A 24,443-nucleotide genomic window follows, 5' to 3' on the forward strand; every position below is an offset into this window, starting at 1 on the left:
CGGTAGAAAGAGAGAAGGGAGGAGAGGTAGGAAGGGGCAAGGTGATGTAGAGCCTCGAAGCCTAGAGTGAGGAGTTTTTGTTTGGAGCGGAGGTCGATAGGCAACCACTGGAGTTGTTTAAGAAGGGGAGTGACATGCCCAGATAGTTTCTGCGGGAAGATGAGCCGGGCAGCGGAGTGAAGAATAGACCGGAGCGGGGCGAGAGAGGAGGAAGGGAGGTCAGAGAGAAGGCTGACACAGTAGTCTAGCCGGGATATAACGAGAGCCCATAGCAGTAAGGTAGCCGTTTGGGTGGAGAGGAAAGGGCGGATCTTGGCGATATTGTAAAGGTGAAACCGGCTCATGCTGGCCTAGAACTTCCTACCCCTTTCATATCCAATGGATCACTATTCTTCCTATCTTAAAGCCCTCCTGAAATCACATCTCCTCAAAGAGGCCTTCCTTCACTAACTTCCCCTCATTTCCCAACTCTGTTCACCCTCCCTTCTGCATTACCTATACACTTGGGTCTGTACCATCAAGCACTTGGATTCTTGGTCCATCCCCAGCCTCACAGGAGATATGTACATATCTTTATAGTCTGCAGCTTCCCCTATCCAAAATGGGCTTTAATGTCTGTGTCCCCTTACTAAACTCCTTGAGGGCAAGGATTGCATCTACCAAATCAATTTTATTGCACTCTCCCAACCACTCAGTACTGTGTGCCACACACGGGAAGTGCTTCAATAAATATAACAGATGGATTAACTGCGATTGCCTGGGTTCTAATCCTGACTCTGTCTGTTGTGTAACCTTGGGGAAGCTAGGTGTGGGCAGGGATTTTCTCTATTGCTGAATGTACTTTCCAAGCATTTAATACAGTGCTCTGCACACCGTAAGCACTCAATAAATACACTTGAATGAATGAAATCACTTAACTTCTCTGTGCCTCACTCACCTCATCTGTAAAATGGGGATTAAGACTGTGAGCCCCATGTGGAACTAGGACTGTGTCCAACCTGAATAGCCTGTATCTACCCCGGCACTTAGTACAGTGACTGGCACATAATAAGATCTTAAATACTACAACAAAGTTTATCTTACACGCATGCCTCCAGCGCACAAAGATTAGCATTTGCCAATTTATGCGGTGGTTACAAAAACATTTGGTGAACTTCTCAACTTGCTGAATTGAAAGAGTAGCCCAAATGACAGAGCATGTATTCTCTGCGACCTCAAGAATAACACAGATTAAGTGAACAAGACACTATTATTCAGCATTGGTGTTCTAAGATGTTGAAGAGGAAAGATTTGTTACAGGTATAGAATTTGGAATACTGTTGAAGACATACATAGTGCCCTGCCTGAGTCCTAGTCTGGTAATGATATTAAATGTTTTTGAAAAGTATAAGTAGAAAGTATAAAAGTCACACTGCCCTTTCCCTGTGTCTTCTGTGCTACAAAGCCATATCTGCTGAAGAGTGTTTTGATACAGTATTTTCAAGTGAGGTAATAGATGGCTAATAGAACTCTTCAGTAGCCTATTTGAAAATGACTTTGGCTAAGACCTGGCAAACAGAGGAGACCATTAAGTTACCTAATACTTTCTATGATGGAGGAAAAAAACAAGAGGGGCAAAGTGGTTCATTTCTAATCACGAGGATAAATGCTAAGAAGCTAATGGCACACTGCTCTTCTGAGGAACCTTTCACCTAGACCGAGTGGAACTATTTGAGCCAATAATCTAATCAATCAATGGTATTTGAGTGCTTACCTTGTGCAGAACACTGTAGTAAGCAATTGGGAGAGTACACTAAAATGGATATGTTCCCTGCCCTCAACAAGCTTACATTCTAGAGGGGGAGACAGATATAAATAATTTGTAATAGACAATTTAAAGATATGTCTATAAGTATATAAGTATACATGTATATAAGGAAGCGCTAGCTACCTCAATTAGCTCTCACCTCATCTTTTCATGGCTACATCTTTGTAGTCCAGTGACATTTCTTCAGTTCTCTTCTTATTGAGAAAAAAAAATTCTTACCCTTTCTAGGTTGAGGATTTCTGCAGGAATGCCACAGGTGCAAATATTTTACCATTTTTCTTTGTTTTGATGGTGGTTGAATCAGCTCATACATTCACATTTTGGCTAGTTCTCTATGCTTCTAAGAGCCTCAGCTTTGTGGACAGAGGGCGTTTCCAGATTACCAGGGCACCATTACCATCTCTCCAAGTTTCCCTCATTATCTATGATGGGGGGAAGAGTCATCTGAAACTCTTCTGTGGTAAGATACTAAAGCTGAAAAGATCCAGGGTGGTGCAAAGCTCTACTACACCAAGGAATTCTACACATCTATAAGGCTCTGTATGTCCATGCCATCATGGCACTTCTAAAGAGTGAAGCTATCTCCAGCTGATCACACACAGAGGGAGTCTAAATAGAACATGAAACTTCAATCATCTCCCCCACACTTCTGCAAACCATTTTTAAGCACTTACTATGTGCCAGGCACTGTTCTAAGGTAATCACGTTAGACACAGTCCTTGTCCCACATGGTGCTCGCAGTCTCAATCCCCATTTTACAGAAGATATAAGTGAGGTCCAGAGAAGTGAAGTGACTTGCCAAATGCCAGGGAGCAGATAAGAGGCAGATCCAGGACCAGAACCCAGGTCCTCTGCCTCCCAGGACCGTGACTCTATCCACTAGGCCATGCTGATGAGGCCCTTCAGAACAAAGAAAACCTTACAACATGCAAAGACAGGGCATTTTCCCAACTCCTGAGGAATTTACCCCTGCAGTTAGAGCCAAGATGGCATTACACCTGGAACTGATGATATTCTTCCTAAAATCTACAAGCAAAATAATAACAATACTTAATAATTGTGGGCCCAGGTGGGCTCACAGTCCAAGTAGAAGGGAGAACATGAGTTAAATGCCTATGTTGCAGATGAAAGAAGGGGCACTGGAGAAGTTCAGTGACCTGCCCAAAGTCAACAGCATGGAGGAGACACTGTCTAAAACCTCTTTCTAAAAAAATTACACAAGCTGGCTCATTACTCCCCAGTACAGATAAGACGTTAAATAGGGTATTCCCGGACTGGCGACCGAAGACCAAATTCTCCTGGAATCCCACTGTGGCCTCACTTCACAGCAGGGCACAGTGGACGTGATCTTTGCAGTGGACGTTTGAAAGCCCCACCAGTAGCTCTAGATTCTGGAAATAACTTGGCAAACATGGATGTCCCAGAAATATCATTAAGAGTCACTGCCTCAGACTGAGACCACTTCATCATGGCATAGAAAACTGGATCGGAACCAGACGGGTAAAACAGGGAGGCCTAATGGGAATGATCTTGCCCAATTCATGCTTCTCAGGCATGCTGGAAGATTCAGAAAGAAACCTGGATGCAGGTGTTAGAATATGCTGCCACTCCCCTGGCAAACTTTTCCACCTCGATGGACTTCACGCAGCATCCAAAATCCTAGAAGATTATCCTTCGATAACTACAGCATGCACGTGAATCCGCAGGAAAGGCACACCTCCATAAAGATACATGTAAACCAATTCATCCAATTAGCTAGCCATGACAGGCTGACCACAAACCCGAAGAAAACCGAGGTAACGTATCACCCTGCACACATGAAAAAAAAACTCTACTGGCCACCGAGTTCACTGCTGTCAACCAATTCCATTACCTGGGCAGCAAATGGACCAATGGGCGCAATAATACGGAGTGAAGTAGAAGAGCAAATTAGGAAGGTAAGCACATCCTTTGGGAGACCAACAAACCAAGTGTAGTGGAAGCATGGATTCACAGTTTCAGAAGAAAACTAAAGGTCAAAAAACTAAAGGTCAACAAAGGCGTCACTAGTACTGTCTAACTTTCAGGGTATCTGTGAGACCTGGACTCCCCACCAAAGCCCCATCCAACACCTACAATCTAATTTCAACATTAAATGGCAGGACAGGATTGCAAACAACCAAGTCCTAGACTGAAATCAGTCTCCTAGCTTTGAAGCTATGCACACCTTGGCACAGCCGAGCTTGGTGGGACACATGAGGAAAGCTGGATACCCACGAGGCTGCCATATGGAACACTAAAACTGGGAGACTGAAAGCAATGAGATCAGAAGAAATGATTAAGGAGACAATAAAACAGAGCCTCAGACAATGTGGCTCCCCAGCTGGAAGCTGGGAATCAGTTGCTACAGATAAACCAGCATGGCACACTGCAATCAAGAAAAGGGAGGCTCTGTAGGACTCAGGAAATGGAGAAAAAGTGAAAATACTTCCAGGCACTGCAAATAACAAAGATGACAGCACAAGGATCACCTTTTGTGTGTGTACAATGTGTCAGTGATTGTGAGCCCTACATTGGCCTTTTCAGTCATACCTCCATCCTGAGTGACTTTTACCGTTAGTGGCATGTTTTTCCAAATATGAAGGACCACTATATATGTGTGCATGCATACAAACATACACAAACACTTACTTTTCAAAGGTGCTGTTGCAATGTGTACAGGACAATATAATTTTGTTAAGGATGAAGATGGAAAGACTAGCACGGAGTTGATTACGTATTTCCTGCTTTGCTGCAGTCAGGTTTTAAAATGACCAGAACTCATTTCTCCTGATGGCTGACTGAGCTAAGAAGGCTTTGAAAAATAGAGACCCAAACACTTTTCAGAAGCAAGGAGGAATATCTAAAAAGAAAAAAAAAACCCACAAAAACCACACTCTCCCCAATTCTTTGATTGTGAGTTCAGCATGGGACGGGGCGGAGTCCAGTGTTTATATCTTGTTTCTACTTCAGCATTTAGTCTGGTCTAAATAACTCAATAGGTCCCATAATGATTTAGGAAAAAAAGACATGACTTTTGCAAAGAGGCAGTAAGGATCCTCTACCTTTAAAAAATGGAAGTAAGCAGATTGTGAAAAACAAATATAACTCCAAACTAGGGTAGAGGCACATCTAGGCTGTTAGACTTCACAAATGATCTAGGCATTCTGTCCAAAATGGAAGGAACCATTAGCTGACAGCAGACAGAAAACCTGCAACTACATAAACCTCAAGTAATAGACCATTTTCAGAAAGGATTCAGGATAGAGAGGGGGAGAAGCAAATGAAGGACCTTGGTAAGGCAGGTGGATTTTCCCATAAGGATTATTTCCATTTCTAAACTTTATTGTGCTTTTCCATCACTAATATATATATTGTGATTGAAACTTTTATACAATGGGGCGATTACTAACACATATTGAGCAAAATATTCATTAACAGCATTTATCGAGAAGCTGCTGTTTGCAGAGCACAGTACTAAGCATTTGGGAGAGTACGGAATAACTAGAAGGCACAATCCCTGCCCTCAGTGATCTTATAGTCCAGTGGGAGACAGAAATTTAAAGAAAACTACAGAGCCTCCAAATGATGTATTTGTCCTAAGGGAGATGAGAGCTCCTTGTGGGCAGGGAATGTGTCTACCAACTTTGTTATATTGTACTTTCCCAAGTGCTTAGGACAGTGCTCTGCACACGGTAAGAACTCAATAAATACCATTAATTGTGGTGAGAACCTAAGTGCTTAGAGGACATGTAAGGGCTGAAGTAGCAGCAGGAGGATATAAAATGGGGAGATACGAGATCAATACAAGGAGATCCCCAAAGTTCCCAATTAATCCAGAACTCTTAGCTTTCCTCCATTCAGGAGGAAGTCTGGTGTAACACTCAAGCCACAGAACTTGCTGGCAGGAGCCCCGGCAGAGGAAGGCCCAGGACTGAAAGTGAAAACAAAAGCATCAGCTTCACATGCGAATCAAACAGGGGACAGGCCAGCTGAAAGTCAGTTGACCACTCATCCAGAGGTAACAATCATGCCCTATCTGAAATTCACTTGAATGTAAGCTTTCCTGGCTGGATTGTAACTCTTTGAGAGGATCTTGCCTACTAATTCTACTGTGTTCCCCACAAGCACTTACTTCAGTGCTTTGCACACAATAGGTGGCCAATGAATAATATGGATTGATTGGGCCGCATCAGGGAAAGAGGAAAGTTCTCCGAGTTAAAAATCAACTGAAAACATAAAGACTAGACAACTTTGGTGTTTGCCTTTTAAATTAGAAAGAGGAGAACAGAAAAGAGAGGACCACAAGATCAGAAAATGTCATAAAATACTAAAGAAGGGTAGATATAAATGAACAGTGAGCAGAATCAAAAAAGGCATTCAAAAAGGATGATTTCTTGGTCTCCCTCTTTTGATGACAGAAATCCTGTAGAAGCAGCTATCTAGCTATCTTGGCTGAAACCTCACAGAATACAACATGCTGCTTCATTATCAAAGAAGGCAACATCTTGTCAGCATATTTTGTCTGCAAGAAGCTTTACTTCAACCGAGGAGTCTCAATCCTAAGACTATTTTCTATGAGCTGCGGGGAGAACAGATCATGTCAAAGAAAGAAAAGCCAACCAAGAGGCACCGGCAGAGCTTGTTGCTTTGAAGGAGAAAGCCTGTAGTCTACCAAAAAGGAAACCAGGGCTTGGGTAGGGAAGAAACTAAATCCCCAAATGGAGAACAGAGCCATGGGATTTAAAGAAGTTCTGCTACAGCAGAAACAGCCACTCCTTTAAGCACGCTTAACTCTTCTAATGCTAACCTTCTCACTGGTCCTCTTTCTCATGTTTCTTGCCACCGACCTCTCGCCCACGTACTGCTTCTGGTCTGGAATGCCCTCCCACTCCATATCCAACAGATGACACTCTCCCTACTTTCAAGCCATATTAAAAGCACATCTCCTCCAAGAGGCCTTCCCCAACTAGGTCCTTGTTTCCTCTTCTCTCACTTCCTTCTGCATCACCTTTACACTTGATTTGAACCCTTTATTCACCCCTCTATCAGGCCAACAACACTTATGTACATTTCCATAGCTTACTTATACTAATGACTGTCTCCCCATCTACACTCTAAGCTTGTTGTGAGCAGGGGATATGTCTACCAACTCTGTTAGACTGTACTCTCCCAAGTGCTTAAAACAGTGCTCTGCACACATTAAGTACTCAGTAATTGATAACTTGATCCTTTAAATGCCTGGCCATTCTAATAAAGACCAGGCATCGACCAGAATGGGTGGGAGAAGGAGTGGTAATGCATTCAAATCTATGACCGAGATGGCAAGAGCTGCTCCAGTTCATCATGCAGGCCAGTTTAAGAGCAGTGGGAACACCACCAGTTCCCAGGCAATGCGGGAGGCAGCAGCCTGCTGGTTGAAAGAACATCAGCTGGAGAGCAATCTGACTTTCCCCCAGCACCCTGTCCAGAGCCATGCCCGCTTCCTGCCAGTGGCCAAATGGCTACCTGACACCATTATAGTTTGGGCCTCAGGTGGAGAAAAGTTTGCTCCTTGGTGTTCATACCGGTGAGGAGCAGGTCAGCCCCTGTGCCAGTGAGTCGCCTTGTCCAGGTTGTTTGGCTTTAGAAAACAAGAAAAGATGGAGGGGAAAAAAAAAAGCACTCACTCTGAAATAATTCAAATCAAAGTGGGTACACTTTTCCTCCTATTATCAAGTCTGGGGATGAACTGTTCTTGGGAAGGTACTTACATCTGAGGAGGTGAGACCAAAGAAGGACATGTGCTTCTTGGAGAAAGTGGATCACCAGAACCTCACCATCATTAGTGATGGGGAGTGAGAAAAGCAATCAGTCTCCTGCTGTTATGCCCCAAACCTCTGTTACCACCAATGAATATAGTGTGTGTCAACACCCAGGTATGATATGCAATTGCTTTGAATGGTGCAATCCCTGAGGAGTGGAGATTTGGTTGGTGCCTGAGCCCCAATTCCCACTCCATTATCCATTCAATGGGGTAATGGGGCAAATCACTTTTTTGTTTGTTTTTATGGTATTTTCCAAGCACTGTACTAAGCACTGTGGTGGACACAAGCTCATCAGGTTGGACATTGTTCATGTCTCACATGAAGCCTAGAGTATTAGTCCCCCTGTTTTCTTTTTTCTTTTTTTTTTTTTTTTTTTACAAATGAGGTAACAGGCAGAGAGACATTAAGTGACTTGCCCAAGGTCACAGCAAAAAAGTGACAGAGCCAGGATTAGAACCCAGGTCCTTCTGAATCCCAGGCCCATGCTCTATCCACCAGGCCATTCTGCTTCACAAATCACTAGCCCTTTTGCACCTGTTTCCCCATTTAAAAAATGAGGCCACAAAATCATCCTCTCCACCTCAAGTAGTAACTCCTGACTATGGCTGCTGGGCCCTCAAACAGTTCTCTCCCTCCTCCTCATCTACTCTTCTTCCCTCTTTGCTCTTCTCAAGCTTGTTTCTCCTGTCTCTAACCTCTTCCTCATGCTTTTTTCCTTGCCTCTCCTAATCCCAGCTCCACCACTTTTCTGCCATGTGACGTAGGACAAGTCACCTCACTTCTCTGGGCTCATTTCTCTCATCAATAAAATGGGGATTGAGACTGGGAGCCCCATATGGGACAGGGACCGGGTTCAATCCAATTTGTTTGTATCCACCCAGTTCTTAGTACAGTGTCTGGCACCTATTAAGCACTTACTGCCACTATTACTATTTGAAAGACTACACTTCTCCCCATCTTTGGAACCCTTCTGAAACCACGTCTTCCCAGCAAGTCTTCCTTGATTGATTTTTGAGCTCCGCTCTTTACATTCACCCAAATACCACTTCGGCACGCTGTAGTGCTTTTATACATATCGTATATGCTGTTACCCCCTTATACATTATTTTAGAATCCGTTTCCCCCTCCAGATTGTAAACTCCTTGATAGCTGGGATTGTGTTTAATTCTACTGTAGTCTCGCAAATGTCTAGTGGGGTGCTCTGAACCCAGCAGGTACTCAGTACACACTATCAATTAATTACATGGGTCATCATTTTTTATTATGCTTATTCATTGTTTAAAGCACCAAATGTTGAGTAAGCGATTAACACAATAAAAGTAAAAATAAAATTACTGCTATCATTTGTTTTTGGTCAACTTCAGGCTGTGTAAATTAATATGATTTCACCTCTGCACAATTTGCCAGCCAACTATTTTCATAAATAACCTTAATATTGCATTTTTTCCATTCAGAGGTTTCCACTTCTTCGAGTGCAAACTAGGCAAATCTAAATTTCTTCTACCTTTTTCTGTAAGTTTTTTTTTTAAACGAATCAAACTTTTTTCCTGTTATTTAACATATTTTAAAGAACTAATCAGAATAATTCTAATTTCAGAACTACTTTTCACTCTGGTTATCAAAAAGGTGAATTTAAATAAAAACAATAGCAGAGCGATTCAAAATCATGAAGATGGAGAAAGTCATTTTAGAGAAACTCGAATTGGAAAGCGCCAACCAAAATTAATCGGATTTTAAAAATAATCCCCATTTTAATCCCAATCGGCATCGAAATGGATGAAAACAGGCATCTCCGTGAATCAGACGCAGAATGGACCTTGAGAGACATAGGCACCGTGGAGCCATTGAAAACAAGTATGAGTGTCACTTTACTTGTTTTTATAAAAATACTACAGGAGACAAAAAGGAGCTCTGGAAGGCAGCCGAGAAATGCATTTCAAGTTCTTTTTGTGGAAGAATTTAAATGATTTCATTTACTGTTACTTTATGTTCTCTCTAAAGCCATTTACGTCTAATATTGTTTTGCAGTTCCAAACCTCTCTTTTTCCAATTACCATGCAAACAGTGAAGTCAAAGATTTTCCAGACAAGCTAACAATGAAGGTAATAAAGTCCCCGTTGAGGCCCCCGTGCCCAATATTTAGGAACATGGGCTGTGAGAATACAGCACAACAAGAAACTAAAAAGCCCAACACTGGAACCTGCGATAAGGAAACATTGAGAAAAACAGCGACCACAAGTTCTCAGGGGATGAGCCACTGCTGCAGCTCGAGCAAGAAATACATGAAAGAAACAAGTGAACCGCACCCAAGAACTGACAGCTTCTGCTTAGTGATAAAGCCTTCGATAGGCTCTTGCAAGCATCCTTGCTGGCTTGGTTATTTATCACTTGGAAGCTTGTGAATATGAAAGGATGATAAAAAATTTAAAGTTAAATCATTAGCAGTTGCCTAGTAAATCCTTTTTAAAGGGCATAGCAAGAATAAGCTTAGAGCGAAAAGAAGAACACCGAGAATTGGGCGATAGCTCTGAAAAATTTCCTCATCTCTTTATCCTTCTCCTTCACGCATGCTCAATATCCATCCCTAGTACGTTTTTTGAACTATTCAGATGGCCTTTTAGGAGGGGGAGAAAAAGAAAACACTCCCAGTGGACATACATTCTCACATGTGAAAAATGCACCCCCCCACCCCCATAACTAGTGTAGGTGTTTCACAGCACACACAAACACAGCCTACTTCATCTGTATTTAAACGAATAGCAGTTACCAATCCAAGTAACGACATATAATGCAACCACCTCTGATGAAGTTTCAACATATTGTGTGTTCAGATTATCATTTTCCAGACAAATATATTCCATATTTTATGGAACTTGTCAGTGCCAGTGATTTAGCTCTGGCAGATATAAATCCTCTAGGTTAATGTCAACTGTTAGATGGAAAGCCAAAACCAGAAAAAAAATGCAAATTAAGAGCACCATTGGAGGCTGTAAAAAATCTCCGCTAATACTACATAAAATAGTTTTGGGATTAAATAAGGGCAGCATGGGTGTGGAGCTTTTTGTGCGATTGGGAATGCACGCAGCCTGCCGGTGTTTTGATACTGAAAACACTTTTAAAAAAACATATTTTGGATTCTGTGGACATGACTGTCAAGCCTGCAGCTTGTCTCTTTGCATATTTCTAATACGCTAAAACTGAAGATTGTTTGTGACCCAGCTAGATAGCCCAAGATTTTGACAGTGAGCCTGCCTAACCACACCTGCAAAAACAGACGCTTAGTTGAGTTTCTTTTGAAAATTTGGTTCTCCTAGCAGTAATGTATTACCTCGAATTCCTCCCGGATTTAGGCTAAGGAAGAAGGAAAAAGAGATGGGCTCCTTTTGCAAGGGTGGGGGAGCGAAGAGGGTTGTCAATTTAAATGCTACTCAAGTGGGGTTTTTTTTTTATTTTGAATGAAACTTCGAAGGAAAACATTCATTGGAAAAATAAGGTTTACTTGATCACTGAAGCTCACATTTTCTTTTTGTTACTGTTGGAGATATGTGCGTTTGGATACCTTCACATTCCAGGTTCTCCACTTTCTGGATGGAGAAGCTAAACTGTTGCCTGTGCGCATGATTATGCTGTCAACTAAATGATCAATCATGCTATTGCAAATTTAGCATTCAGACTTCATGGCGGGGTGAAAACAGAGAACAAAATGGCTGTGGGGGAAGAAGAATTTGTTTAAACATAACTAGTTTGGGTAACTGGCAGAATAGTAAGAAAAATGATGAAAAGCATATGAAGTGTAAATGCATCTATCTTTAAAGGCAGATCCATTTCAAAGCCTTCCACAGCATGAAAGTCACTGTGTAATGTGTGTAATGTATCTGAGTGTTTAGACTGGTGAAACACTGTAATCAGATTGAGACTCAATGCCAATATTTCAGTTTATTGACTGTGTGCAATGATTTGTATTTACTGCACGCCTTTACACTAGATGAAAACACTTGAGGCTACTTATGAAATGGTGCCAGCTTTTATATTTACGTGATGAAAATGTAAAAGGACTTCAAGGAAGTAAAATTAACAAAATCAAAATGTGGCCACAATTTTTCCCGCTTATATTAAAGTCGATTTTGCATCCAATTCTTCTCTAATAACATCTCAGAAGAGGGAAAGTGAAACACCGCAATACTCTAAGTGCTTGAAATACAGTGCTCTGCACACAGTAAGAGCTCAATAACTACGACTGATTGAAAACAAGATATGCTAGGTTATGAGTTAAATACAAGTTTCAACATGGTAAGTCTGACACAAAAAAACCTATCTTTTATTTTTGGCACTATTTAAATACAAGTTTTGACCGACTTCCCTTTAACAATTCAATTGATGAAAATGATCTATTATTACAAGGGCAGATCGTGCTCACTTAAAATCAATCATTTTAATTCTGCACTTTGTAATGCATGCAGGGGACAAACAATCCTTTGCTCATGCACAACCTGCTATTAATTCTAATCTCATAGTGCTCTCTACTGGTGATAAATTATGTGAAACCTCATTAAATATCGAAGGGCCCAATTAACTTCACATCTTGGGCGCAAAACTCCCATTGAAGTCAGCGGGACTCCCCAGTTCACTTCACCAGGATATTGACGCTTAAGACGTGCAGTGAATTTGCTTCTGGGTGGAAACCAATGTGATTTATCTTGCCCCTCTACCTAATCCACGAGTCCCTACAATGGTAGATAATGGTTTAAACTATTTTGCATTCTGCTAGCACCTCTTGTTTGAGGGTCTCAAAGACTGTCCAGTGATGACTGAAGACATTCTCAGGGGACCATTCAAGGATGGACAGATTGGGAAACCTGGAACTAACATTAAGTGAATTTCCCAAATGTCACACACCGATTTCAAAGACAGATCTGTGAATTGCTAAAGCAGTTGCTTGATTTATTGACTATCTATGTTAAGGATAAGGGACTGTTGAACTGAGTATTACTAAATGTGGCCCACATTGAAGAGAAACTCAAGTCTACCTATATTAACTTGATCATTGTTTGATAGCTTCATTACAATTTTTCCAACTACTCAAAAGCAAAATGTTTTTTATTTAGTGAAAAGGTGAATTAGTGGTGAGAGTGAGGGGCAGATATTCCTAGGAGTCTGATCTTATCTCCAGGAAAGCAAATTGTGCTTCAAAAGCAAGTTTTCCAGTCAATTCATCTAGAGCATTTGAGTACTTACCCCATACAGAGTTATATATTAAGTCCTCGGGAGAGAACGGTACAGCAGATTTGGTAGATACATTCCCTACCCACCAGAAGCTTAGAGTCTAGATGGGCAGACAGATACTAGAATCGATTATGAATACGCACAAAAGTGCTATGGAGCTGAGGGTGGGGTGAACAAGTGCTTAAAGGGTCCTGATCCACCTCCTTATTTCACTTCTTGACAATGGTTGAAGTTACTTGTACCACTGGTTGTTAAACTCAGTTTGAGGGGGTTGAATGCGGCACAGGTGACAAACTAGAACACACTGGTACTTTGTGTGAATTTACACTTTAGCAATTCCCACGGCCTAGCAAAGTTCAACCGGCAAAACTTTCAAAACATTGAAGAATACTGTTCAATGCGCTATCTTGCCAATAGGAAACATGGAAAAGCCTTTTATAACAAAAGTGTTTTCATGGGTAGCTCTCCCTGACTTATAATCATGACTCTTCGCATAAAATCAAAGCAAGGAAGAGCCTAAGGCAGTGTAATCTATTTCTCCCAACTGAGCCTTGGATCACAGATTCTCAGAAAACAAATCCTGTTTTGGGAAGCAGGTGGAACTGCTGCCTCCTCATGACACTTAGAAAACCATTCCTATTTGCAGAAGTACTAAACCTTTGTGGCTCCAGAAGAGGTTTTCATTTTATATCATACCTCCCCTGCACCATTTCACTAATATGTTTCACATATTTGTGCATTTGTGCAATGCTATTTATTGAGTGCCTATTATGTGAAAAGCACTGTACTACATGAAAATGAAAGTATCAGAAAGACCAAGTCCCTGGCCCTCAGAGGAGTCACATATGCAAGAAACCCAGCCACAAGTCCAGTCTTTAAAAATAGCCATTCTTAGTCCCCATCTGGAGAATTTCTAATGTAATGTTTTAATCCAGAACCTGACAGGACCAACTACTGGATGAAGTATGCACACATTTCCTTTACCTTTCTCAGATCTGGTGTTGGTGGGAGACCCCTTGCTTGGAAGAAACTAAATCTCTGCAAGCAGCCTCTTTGGCCCATCCCTAATTGACAACTTGAAGGCAGTAATTGAGCAGGGTTTTCGTGTTGTTTTACTTCTCATTTTCTTAGTCATGCAGCCATTTGGCAAACCACATAGCCCACACACAGTTCAAAGCATATCAATTAAATGCCTTCAGTGAAATGCAACTTAAGTTTAAAAGAGTTCCGGAAAGCAAGGTGGAGGCTAAATTTACTAGCAGATTTCATTGAGAGGCTGTGAATTTCAATTTCAGCCATGCCAGCCGTTTGGCATTAAAATATGCACCAGCTGTGACTGTTTGGATCTCGATAAGTCAGAGTGAGCTGGAAAGCTGACAAGATACTGCTGTGAAAATGTTTTTCCACCCCTTAATCTCTGCTCGGTCTTATTTTCATATTTTGCTTCCCAAGTAGGCATATAATGTATGAAGCTATATATGCAAAACCTTACGAGAGAAAGGGTTACATTGGTCTTTAAAGAGAATCTAGCTCAAATGGTCACCCTTGTATGAACTGAGAGTTTTTCTTTTAAAGGATTCTTAACAGCAGCCGGTCGTAACAACACAATATGCAAGGGAAAGGAACAGGCTACATGGCACTTCCAAATGATTTCAGTATGAGATTTGCCCGTCAAAGGGAACACAGGCAGGCCTTGAGTTGGTCTTCACAGTTCCACTTCCAGCTCCAAGGTCACTTTGCCTCTGCTCATTAGTGTTAGAGGAAATAAAATAATTCTCTTAATTTTGTTTTTATTGCATTTCCGTGAAAGGATACGATTATTTCAATTTGTCAGGGATAAATATTTTTTCTTCATTATTTATTCATACCCATATTAAATCTCAAACACAACTTGCCAAATTCTAACCTGCTGATGAGGGCAAAGCTGTATGCTTTCCATCTGTTCTACTTAGTCAACAAGATGCTCTGAGCCCTGTCTTGTGTTTCCACAATCCAAAGCCAGTGGGAGCTACACAGATCAATTTGGTCTTCCTTTCCTATGGCAACCATTCTTTCCACACAAACACCAGGAGGGGGCTAGAGGTTAAAGCCGCCGAAACAACAAATCTGCATTCAACGTACCGTTACATCGCCTATCCTGAGTTTACTGAAAGGAGCAGAACGCCCCTTTACAAGACGTTCATACTTGTCCTACAAACAGGAAAATTTTACCTTCCCCTTGCCCAAACTAGACTTATTCCATTAAATCTATAAATACGAATGTTACCCTGGTAGTCAAAACAAGCCAGTTGTGCTTAATTTCCAGTTGCTTTCAAGTGATTCAAAATAAAGCCACACTGGAGACTTGGCAGATGTGGGGATTGAGAAACATGGCTTAAAGAGATTTTTTTTTTTAATTCAAAATGAACTCTTGAGCATTTCCCCCTGTTTGGACAGTTTCTTCATTGGCATCTTCCCCGGGAAAGTAACACTCTCAAACAAGTCACTAAATTTGAAAAAAAAAAATGCCATAGAAAGCCTCCCAGTCTGTCCTTTTCCCACTCGCTCAATTCCCTCAACTACAACTCCACTGCCATCAAGGAATGACAGACTGCAGGTTGCTGCTTCCAGCATGTTAATTTGTCAGGGATCCAGTGTTAGAAAGAAAAAAAAAATCTTGGCTGGGGAAGGGGTATTTCCTCAACTGCTCGTCCAACCCATTAATTGATTTATAGGAAGCAGGTGAGCATTAATGCTAGACTGAGGCTTAAAAATTGCAGTTAATACTGTGCACATTCACAAATGATTTCCAGGAGGTTAAAAAAAATCCCCAGACAGAATTGTCTGTCAGCCAAAGTACTGTTTATATCATAGAATCCTACCACAAATGCAAAGGTCATCCAACATAAAATTCTGAACACAAGTAGAAAGACTCTTTTATATGGCAAGAACGGGAAGTAATTTTGCAATTTTACACAAAAAATTAGATTCAGCAGATGAAGACCAAATAGCCCCCCAATAAATGTCAACAATTAAATCCAGAGTAGTTTACAATTTTCATTCCAGGTTGAACTTGCCCAACCGCTTAATACAGTGCTCTGCACACATTAAGTGCTCAATAAATACTACTGATTGAGCTTTACACAGAAGTCCTGGCACTTGAGTTTCAAATCCTTGCTTCGATGTACAACAAAAACAAATATTTTATGGATTTTTCACTGTTGACTTTTAATATGCTCTTGCAAATTTCACCTACGATTCAAAGGAGGCAGCAATTCAGAATACAAATTAAAATATTGTTTCCTAGCCATATCTGTTCTTGATCTGTTCAATGCTCATACTGCAAAGTCACCACTAGTGAAAAATTCACTTACATTGAGCAGTAAACCTTTTTCTTAGCCCCTCACTCTTGGAGACTTGCAGTATAGCTTTCAAAATTCAAGGATACCCATTAGTACATATGGGTAGCACACAACATGATACCCTAAAGGCTTAAGATGTTCTGAGCTTCTCTAGAATAGGGAAAGGAAAAGGGAGAGATAGGGCATAATAACTGTGATAACTGCAGAATTTACATGCTATGTGCCAAGGATTGTGCTAAGCCCTGGGGTAGATATTGGATAATCAAATCAGGCATAATAATAATGTTGGTATTTGTTAAGCGCTTACTATGTGCAGAACACTGTTCTAAACACTGGGGTAGATACAGGGTAATCAGGTTGTCCCGCGTGAGGCTCACAGTCTTAATTCCCACTTTACAGATGAGGTAACTGAGGCGCAGAGAAGTTAAGTGACTTGCCCACAGTCATAAAGCTGACAAGTGGCAGAGTCGGGATTCAAACCCACGACCTCTGACTCCCAAGCCCGTGCTCTTTCCACTGAGCCACGCTGCTCCTCTTTCCCTGTCCCAAATGAGGTTCACAGTGAAAGAGGGATGGAAAATAGATATTTAATCCACATTAAACAAATGAGGAAATTGAGGCTGTAAGCTCATGAAAAAAAAGGAATTATGGTGCTTTAAGTGCTTATTATGTGCCAGGTACTGTACTAAGCACTGAGGTGGATACAAGGAAATCAGGCTGGAGACAGTCCCTGTCCTGCATAGGGCTGATAGTCTTAATCCTCATTTTACAGATGAGGTAACTGAGGGACAGTGAAGTGACTTGCCCAAGGCCACACAGCAGACACGTGGCACATCAGGATTAGAACCCATGACCTTCTGACTCCCAGGCCCGTACTCTATCCACTAGGCCATGCTGACGGGAATGTCTTCTAATTCCGCTGTAATGTACTCTCCCAAGTGCTTAGTACAGTGCTCTGCACAGAGTACACACTCAATAACTACCACTGATGGATTGAGGCACAGAGTAGTTAGGTTACTTGAGCAAGGGCATAACTGTTCCATATCCAACACACCTAGTTTTATGGCACAGGGGTGTTTCCGTGTTAGGTAAACCTTGCAATGTAGCACTCTCTGTGTACGACGCCATGCAATAACACATCTTTTTCTTTCAACACCCTGTCCTGTAGCACCTCGGCCGAAGAACGTTCCTCATTTCTGCTGTTGGGCTCTAGCCAAAACCCATCCTGAAAACGCAGGCTTTGGCAAAACTGGGTGAACCTCGTGCACGTTGGCTACCTCGTCGTCCTCTCTGCTACACTGGTGCTGAAGGCCTGGTCGAGACCTGCACCTGACCGATCGACAGGACCAAGGGCCCCGAATCAGTCTGGTTCAGGGCTCCCGTGAGATCGGAAACTCTAGGTTCAGTGGGGGGGGCCCAATGGCAGGATAGTCATCCCTTTGCCACCACAGACCAACATGGGGCTGAAGCCACCTACAACTTGAAGATCTACAGCTGCTGAAGTTTTGTAAGGCTGGATCGCTGCTGGCAGGGTGGGAAACAGTAGTCCTGCCTCGCCCAACCACCATTTTAGCTATTTGCTTTATTTTGGATGGTTAAATAGTTAATAATGATGTTGGTATATGTGAAGCGCTTACTATGTGCCGAGCACTGTTCTAAGCGCTGGGGTAGATACAGGGTAATCAGGCTGTCCCATGTGAGGCTCACAGTCTTCATCCCCATTTTACAGATGAGGGAACTGAGGCACAGAGAAGTGAAGTGACTTGCCCACAGTCACACAGCTGACAAGCAGCGGAGTCGGGATTCAAACCCAAGACCTCTGACTCCCAAGGGTGGGCTCTTTCCACTGAGCCACGCTGCTTCTCTGTTAACCACCACTGATGTATCTTTCTAACACTAGTACTTGGCACACAGTAATTACTCGATAAATGCCACAACCAACTAATCGTATCGCTAAAATCTGTAGGACTTGTGAAATTAAGAAGGATCCTAGAAAGGCTGTGCAGTGCCTTTTTCTTTGTCCAACAGGACTCACTTGAAATGATCAGTCAGTTCCTGAAAGTTGTCTATCTCATTCTTAGGCTTTCCCTCTGGAAGATTTCATAAACCTTCCCCAGTAATAGGGTAATAATAATAACGTTAATAACGTTGGTATTTGTTAAGCGCTTACTATGTGCAGGGCACTGTTCTAAGCGCTGGGGTAGATACAGGGTAATCAGGTTGTCCCACATGAGGCTCACAGTTAATCCCCATTTTACAGATGAGGTAACTGAGGCACAGAGAAGTTAAGTGACTTGCCCACAGTCACACAGCTGCCAAGTGGGAGAGCCAGGATTCAAACCCATGACCTCTGCCCCCGAAGCCCGGGCTCTTTCCACTGAGCCACGCTGCTTCTCTGTATAGTTTCACAAATCTTGTACTGAGGAAGTTTCTCTTTATGTCTAACCACCGGATTGTTAAAGGTTTCGCACAATATCTTGTAAAATCTCACACTTTAGCAGAGGCATCTGTGACAACGATGACGAAGACATATTTGCATTTGAAAACACGAAGCCAGTTTAGAATGGATCAGAGGAGTCCTGGTACATTTTTTAAATGAATGCTACTAAAGTTCACGTCTTGCTCAACATTTGGTGAAAGGCGATGGTCAGCAAGATAATAATAATAATGATTACAATACAAAGAACTGTGTTTTTCTGTCAAGCATTTACTGTGTCCTAAGCAGTGTACTAAGTGCTGGAGTAGATACAAGATAATCAAGTGGGACACGGTCCGTGTTCCATGGGGGGGGCTCACATACAAAGAAGGTACTGAATCTCATCTTCCATATGAGGAAACTGAGTCACAGTTAAGTGACTTGCCCAAAGTCACACAGCAGACAAGTGGCAGAGCCAGGATTAGAACCCAGGTCCTCTGACTGCCAGACCTGGGATCTATCCATTAGGCAACACTGCTTCTCTTGATAAACTGGAGTCAGAGGGCTTAGGATCAGATAACTTAGGAAAAGGACAGAAAAAGTGAGGAAGGGTGTTGAGATGCCTAGTTGCTTAATACACTGACTTCATCTTGAGACCCATGGATTTTTAATGGTCTCAACCCATCCCCTACAGACATCTGCTTACCACTTTCTCAAATCCCCCAGACATAATGTGGTGCAATCTGACATGACTGCTAGTTTTACTCAGGAGAGGCCCACGGCAGGAATAGCAGAGACACTGTGAGTCATGGCTAATTGATTTTGGCAGTTGTGTATGGGAGCTTACATAGCACCATCCTGAACATATTATGCTGAGCTCTATTGAGTGCTTATCTCCCAAATTTTTGCAAACACAATAAAATGTAACCATTGTCATGATCGGAAATAAAGGCATTTTGTTAATATGCCCGGACTACGGAGTTTGCCGACGGGCCTGCAAATGTCAAGACTGAATATCAAGGAACTGGGATTTCTTATTGGAATCTCAGACCAAATGGTGAAATCAATCACGCAAAATGAAAGTTGACTCTTAAATAGCCGAGAGTTGATTATCCTCTTTAAATAAAAAAAATATATCCAGCATAATTCATAAACTCTCCCTGGCTGTAGGCCTGCTTTCCCTCTTTCTCCTGCATGGGGGCAGCCACTGTTCATATCTGTGGCTCTTCCAGGGAATGTCTGCTAATTCTGTTTGCTCCTCTTCTCCCAAGCACTTAGTACAGTGCTCTGCACTAAGTGCTCAATAATTACCACTGATTGATTGACTGCATGGTTCCAGTAACTCCAGATTTTATTCCCCTATTCTTCAGGCAGGTCACAGTGCCATCTACTTCTGCTTTCTAGATGGGGCTCAGACCATCTCGATTACATTTATTAAATACTCACATTTCTTCTCCCCCACCCCAGTTAGGCCAAACGGTCAAAACATGATTAAAAAGAGAACTTCCTATGTCTCCTTGCAAAAGATTGAAACAGGCTGTCAATTAGGGCATAAGCCAGGTCCTCAGACAACAACTAGCCTTGCTGGCAGCCCTGCAATATCTGAATATTGTTTGGCCCTCGGGGAGTCTAAAAAGGGCTGAGGGCTTCCTCTTTGGAAGCCCTCCTGGGGTCACATAATAGTAGACCTGGGTCTATTTGGACTTCTCCATCACACGCCATTAGTCAATTGAATGAATGTGTTCCACTCTTGGGGTAACACAGAGGAGTCAGGATGGGAGAGGAAAAACGGCCGGGAAAGTGGAGGCGTCAGGATGGGAGAGGAAAAACGGCCGGGAAAGTGGAGGCGTCAGGATGGGAGAGGAAAAACGGCCGGGAAAGTGGAGGCGTCAGGATGGGAGAGGAAAAACGGCCGGGAAAGTGGAGGCGTCAGGATGGGAGAGGAAAAACGGCCGGGAAAGTGGAGGCGTCAGGATGGGAGAGGAAAAACGGCCGGGAAAGTGGAGGCGTCAGGATGGGAGAGGAAAAACGGCCGGGAAAGTGGAGGCGTCAGGATGGGAGAGGAAAAACGGCCGGGAAAGTGGAGGCGTCAGGATGGGAGAGGAAAAACGGCCGGGAAAGTGGAGGCGTCAGGATGGGAGAGGAAAAACGGCCGGGAAAGTGGAGGCGTCAGGATGGGAGAGGAAAAACGGCCGGGAAAGTGGAGGCGTCAGGATGGGAGAGGAAAAACGGCCGGGAAAGTGGAGGCGTCAGGATGGGAGAGGAAAAACGGCCGGGAAAGTGGAGGCGTCAGGATGGGAGAGGAAAAACGGCCGGGAAAGTGGAGGCGTCAGGATGGGAGAGGAAAAACGGCCGGGAAAGTGGAGGCGTCAGGATGGGAGAGGAAAAACGGCCGGGAAAGTGGAGGCGTCAGGATGGGAGAGGAAAAACGGCCGGGAAAGTGGAGGCGTCAGGATGGGAGAGGAAAAACGGCCGGGAAAGTGGAGGCGTCAGGATGGGAGAGGAAAAACGGCCGGGAAAGTGGAGGCGTCAGGATGGGAGAGGAAAAACGGCCGGGAAAGTGGAGGCGTCAGGATGGGAGAGGAAAAACGGCCGGGAAAGTGGAGGCGTCAGGATGGGAGAGGAAAAACGGCCGGGAAAGTGGAGGCGTCAGGATGGGCGAGGAAAAACGGCCGGGAAAGTGGAGGCGTCAGGATGGGAGAGGAAAAACGGCCGGGAAAGTGGAGGCGTCAGGATGGGAGAGGAAAAACGGCCGGGAAAGTGGAGGCGTCAGGATGGGAGAGGAAAAACGGCCGGGAAAGTGGAGGCGTCAGGATGGGAGAGGAAAAACGGCCGGGAAAGTGGAGGCGTCAGGATGGGAGAGGAAAAACGGCCGGGAAAGTGGAGGCGTCAGGATGGGAGAGGAAAAACGGCCGGGAAAGTGGAGGCGTCAGGATGGGAGAGGAAAAACGGCCGGGAAAGTGGAGGCGTCAGGATGGGAGAGGAAAAACGGCCGGGAAAGTGGAGGCGTCAGGATGGGAGAGGAAAAACGGCCGGGAAAGTGGAGGCGTCAGGATGGGAGAGGAAAAACGGCCGGGAAAGTGGAGGCGTCAGGATGGGAGAGGAAAAACGGCCGGGAAAGTGGAGGCGTCAGGATGGGAGAGGAAAAACGGCCGGGAAAGTGGAGGCGTCAGGATGGGAGAGGAAAAACGGCCGGGAAAGTGGAGGCGTCAGGATGGGAGAGGAAAAACGGCCGGGAAAGTGGAGGCGTCAGGATGGGAGAGGAAAAACGGCCGGGAAAGTGGAGGCGTCAGGATGGGAGAGGAAAAACGGCCGGGAAAGTGGAGGCGTCAGGATGGGAGAGGAAAAACGGCCGGGAAAGTGGAGGCGTCAGGATGGGAGAGGAAAAACGGCCGGGAAAGTGGAGGCGTCAGGATGGGAGAGGAAAAACGGCCGGGAAAGTGGAGGAGTCAGGATGGGAGAGGAAGAAGGCCGGGAAAGTGGAGGAGTCAGGATGGGAGAGGAAAAAGGCCGGGAAAGTGGAGGAGTCAGGATGGGAGAGGAAGAAGGCTGGGAAAGTGGAGGGGTCAGGACGGGAGAGGAGAAGGTGGGGAAGTGGAAGAGTCAGGATGGAAGAAAAGAAGTGGGGGGAAGTGGAGGAGTCAGGATAGGAGAGGAGAGAAAAGGAGAAAGGAGGGAACAGAAAGAAGTCCCCAAACTAGAAGCTATACCTGAATCAGTCCTCTCTGTAGTCACCCAAGATATCAAGACTGCTGTAAGGCTAACCTAAACCCCGAAGGCATTACTTGTGGGGACCCTAAAACTACCACGAATTTGAAGCTTACCCTTCACTTTAATTCGGACCCCTGGTTATGTGATGACTGGAGATTATACACTACCGCTAGCAGAAAGACTTGAGGAAAATACCCTGACACCTTAGTAAAATCTAAGGGAAATTTCTAGAAATGATCAAACCATAGCAACAAGAAACAGTCACATTTTTGCCACTCATTTTTAAAAGGGGGCAGTTATTTCAAAACAATTTTTCCTCTCCTGTCATTGCCAAAGGAACCAGATAAAGGTGTCTGTACTGACATGCGCACTCCTTATTCATCCCTCCCTCTGCCCCATAGTAGTTATTTTACATATCCGTAACTCCCCTTCTAGACTCTAAGCTCATTGTGGGCAGGGAATGTGTCTACCAACTCTGTTAACGTGTACTTTCCCAAATGCTAAGTACCGTGCTCTGCACACAGTAAGTGCTCAATAAAATTAATTGATTGGTTGCCATTTGCCAATATCTCTTCCCCACCATTAGGAGACTCACAGACGATTTTGAAAGCGAGGTCTTTATGAAAGCAACTCCACCCAACTGTGAACAGAAAAGCAATACTACCATAAAAAAGAAAGCCAGAAATAAGTAAAATCAAATTATCAACAACTAAGGCTAAAATGCATTTCAAAATAAGAAAGCTTAGATCAAGAAATCAAATAAGACAGTGATACTCACCCAGTGAAAGACCAGTGATGTGTGCCCTTCAGTGTACCAACTAGCTCTGAAGCCTCTCAAGAAAGCCACGCCCAAGGAACTTGCCAGCTGTCACTAATCAAGCACAACAGACTCTATAATCAAGTCAACTCAAAGAACCTGTGGTGAAAACCTTGGCACGACAGAAAAAGCCCCCGTGTAAATCTCCAAAATGAGGGGTGGATCTCGGTTCAAGGAGCAACATTTCATGTAGGAAACTATCCATAGATTTTAGATTTCTCCCAAGACAGAAAGACACACAAAGTTCCTACCCTTCAATCGTATTTCATTCTATCATATTTATTGAGCACTTACTGGGTGCAGACCACTGTACTAAGCACTTGGAAAGTACAATTTGGCAACAGTGCTGTGATGCAGTTTCCATTAGTACTAGTAGTATGTATTAAGTGCTCACTGCATGCACAGTGCTGTACTAAGCGCTGGGAAAGAATACACAGGTGGGAATTAGACATGGGCTGCTAAGCCAGAGCATGGAGAGATTGGAATCAGAGGAGGACAGATAGAAAGATTTAAGGGTGAAAAATGGGACCGGTGAGGTTTAAATGAACTGGGATCATTTAACCTGGAAAACAGAAAGATGAGGGGCAATTTAATAATGGCACTGATGCATAAGACGAGTTACTTATTCAGAAAATTGAAGGCCAACTGTTCTCCATTCCTACCTAAGACAGGACAAGATGGAACAGAACTTTACGGGAGCACAAGGCATTTAAGTAAGCTTTCACAAAGAACAGCCTGTGATTTTGTAAAACACAAGAGTGGGTTACTGAGAGAAGTTTTTAAGTCTTCATACCTGGTAGTCTTTTCAATCCCATGGGAACTTCTTCAACCCTGTGATTTTCTGATGGGCGTATGTCTTACATGTGGATCATCAATACCTAAGGAGATTATTAAAATTAAAGAATTGTAACTTCTATTCCATTCCCAGTTAAGAGCAAATAAAATCATCTATGCCTTTGTTTCTCTGTCTGTAAAATGGTGCAGTAATCCTTATCATCTTTTTCCAAAGAGCATTTAGAACAATGTGTATCCCCCACAGCACAGTTCACCCTGGGAATAAGGACACGCTCAGGGTAGTTTCATTAACTCTGTCATGTCCCTCAAAAACCAAGTGCTACATTGCCACAGAACATGGTACCCTAGATACTGAAAGATTTAATGCAGCACCAGAAATGCCAAATTTCTGTTCTGTGAAGTCAGTGAAGAGTAAGGGTGGCTCAGGGAGTATTAGGATATTGATTAATAATGATGACATTTTCAAAGCTCCCCACAGGTTCATCCTTTCCCATTTAGCTGGCTGCTT

General features: G+C 43.3%; 1 protein-coding gene across 1 annotated transcript in view; it reads right to left on the reverse strand.

The window, feature by feature from the left end:
- The window catches only part of AFF2 (AF4/FMR2 family member 2), a 626,935-nt gene extending 602,921 nt beyond the window's left edge, over positions 1–24,014 (reverse strand). The window contains exon 1 of the mRNA XM_039912362.1: positions 23,934–24,014. The gene's annotated coding sequence lies outside the window, so the exon portion shown is untranslated. The remainder of the gene's footprint in view (positions 1–23,933) is intronic.
- Positions 24,015–24,443: the final 429 nt, after the last annotated feature.

Source organism: Ornithorhynchus anatinus, chromosome 6, assembly GCF_004115215.2.
Source record: "Ornithorhynchus anatinus isolate Pmale09 chromosome 6, mOrnAna1.pri.v4, whole genome shotgun sequence".
Classification (NCBI taxonomy): domain Eukaryota; kingdom Metazoa; phylum Chordata; class Mammalia; order Monotremata; family Ornithorhynchidae; genus Ornithorhynchus; species Ornithorhynchus anatinus.